This window comes from Enhydra lutris, unplaced genomic scaffold (assembly GCF_002288905.1).
Source record: "Enhydra lutris kenyoni isolate GAN:26980312 unplaced genomic scaffold, ASM228890v2 scaffoldscaffold29, whole genome shotgun sequence".
Classification (NCBI taxonomy): domain Eukaryota; kingdom Metazoa; phylum Chordata; class Mammalia; order Carnivora; family Mustelidae; genus Enhydra; species Enhydra lutris.
The window spans coordinates 18962070-18964693 of record NW_019154113.1 but is presented as its reverse complement, the minus strand read 5'-3'; positions in this window follow the sequence as shown (position 1 = coordinate 18964693).

Sequence of the window (2624 nt, the reverse complement as noted above, 5' to 3'; positions counted from 1 at the left end):
TTCATTTCAAATTTCTAGAATTTCTCAGGTAATTCTTTTGATTTCCTTTCTTCCCCTGTGAATGGACCATATTATCTTGCTTCTTTGCAGATTTTGTAAATCTTGTAAACATTTTGTTGAAAAGTGGATACTTAATATGACAAGTCTAGAAATCGGATTATCCTTCTTTCCCAGGGCTGCTTGTTCTTTCTGTTGTTGTTCAGTAACATTCCTCAACTACTTTTTTTTTTTTTTAAAGATTTTATTTATTTATTTGTCAGAGAGAGAGGAGCTAGAGCGAGCACAGGCAGACAGAGTGGCAGGCAGAGGCAGAGGGAGAAGCAGGCTCCCTGCCAAGCAAGGAGTCTGATATGGGACTCGATCCCAGGATGCTGGGATCATGACCTGAGCTGAAGGCAGCTGCTTGACCAACTGAGGCACCCAGGCGTCCCTCCTCAACTACTTCTGTAGACTCTCTACTTAGTTATCCTGTTGGTCAACTTACGACAGCAATGAGATTTCCTTACATGCTTGGAACCAGTAAGTCTCCAGCCTTTGGTAAGGGGCTCAGCATATCTTCCAGGCTGAGCCATATAGCGTATGACCCTGTAGTAGCCTTCACTTCACTGCTTGTGCAGAGCCTTAACCTTGACCAGAAGCAAGTTCTCAGGGCCTTCTTAGGTCTTAGCATGCATGTGGCCCTCTAAATGCCCAGAACTGTGTTGAACTTTTAAAATCCCACTATAGATATCTCATTCCCTAGTATTTCCTTGTGAGCGTGTTCTGGCGGTCTGCTGTGTGCACACATCATTGTTTACCACTTGACGCACCAGATGCTTAACAGTTGCCTTTGATTGTTGAACAAACTTCCCCTGGAGTAAGGCTGTTAACATTGGGTGAGATACAGAGCCGGTAAAGCAAAGCTAGCCTTAATGAAAACAGGAACATTCAGGGAACCACCAGAAAGGTCAAGTAATGACAGTCTCTAAGGATGGGATTTGAGCTCTGACCTTGTTCTACTCCTCTTAGCAGCTGGCAGGCTGCTAATTTTCATTGTGATTGTGGGCTATTTACTTTCAGGGTGACTGCAGAACTAGGGAGGAGAAGATGGAATATTGTAAATTAAAAGGCCACAAAACATAATGTTTTTACCAGGTTCCAGCTGATGTTCCCCAACTACTGTAAGCTTTTGTTTAATTTTCAGAGTTCTGAAAAAGTTGATTCTAACAGTTTTTGCCATGTTTTCGCTGCTTTTATAGAAGAAAGAATTTTTGGAAGTACTTACTTGGCCATTTACCTGACATCATCCTGATCTTTTTTTTTTTTTTTTTAATATTTCCAATATGTTCATCAAAGGCTATAAGTTTCCTTCTAAGTATGGCTTTAAGTGCATTCTAGGACTTGTGATGTCTTTTTAGTTATCACTTTATTTTAAAATCTTTTCTGATTTCCATTAAGATGTCTTGTTAACCCCTGAAGAAGTGCGTGATTTATCTTCAAAATATTTGGGACTTCTTGTCTTTTTGTAATGGAGTTGTTCTATAATCATAGTGGAATGAAGATGAAAACCTTCCGTAAGATTTCAGTCTTGAAATATGTTGAGGCTTTCTTTATGGTCTAGCATATACTCTAGTTTGTTAAATGTTCTCTGTACATTTTTAAAGGAAGTGTAAAGAAAGTGTGCATTTGTAAAGAAAGACATGTTCATGCCCTGTTCTTATGTCTGGAAGGTCTGGTTTTTTGATTTTACATATCACATATTCTGTATTTTTAAAATTTCTGGTCTGCTTATCTGACCAGTTACTAAAAGAACAGTATTTTTTTTGGTGTTGTTTTATGGATTTTTAGAGATAAAATTTTAGAATTGTAGCCTACTTGTGGATTGATCCTTTATACTTATGAAATGTCCTGCTTTTATCTCTCTTAGTTTTGCCTTAAAGTTACTTTGAGGGGCACCTGGGTGACTCAGTCTGTTAAGTGACTGCCTTTGGCTCAAGTGATGGTCTCAGGGTCCTGGGATGGAGCTCTGTGTCAGGCCTCCTGCTCAGCTGGTGGGGTGGGGGAGGGGGTCTGTTTATCTCTCTGCCCCTCCTTCCTGCTCATGCTCTCTCCCTCTCTTTCTCTCAAATAAATAAAATCTTTTTAAAAAGTCGACTTTTATAGTTGTTTAGTTGCGCCTTTCTTTAATTAGCTTTGGCGTGGCCTGCCTTTTACTATGTATTTCAACCTGTCGTTGACTTTATATTTCTAAGAACAGACTCTGTTAAGCAGCAGCTAGTAGAAATTCTGATTTTTTTAAAAAATAATTCTACCAATGAGTGTCTTAATTGCAGTTTGGGGGTTTTTAAACATCTATTAACATACTTATGCTTAAACCTGTCAACTTTATTGGATCTTCTCTTTGTCCTTCATGTCCTCTGTGACTGTCTTTTAGGTTAATCAGGTATTCTTTATTCAGACTGCCCTTCTCTGCTCTTTGATTAAACATTCTTTCACTATTCTACCCTAGTTTTTTCATCCCTTTCTGGAAAATGCAGGAAATTTGTAGAACTCTGATTGCCCTGTCCCCACAGTTTTTGTGGTATTGTTACTATGCATTTTAATGTCAGGTATATGCATTTTTAAACTCTAGAAGGAATTTAACT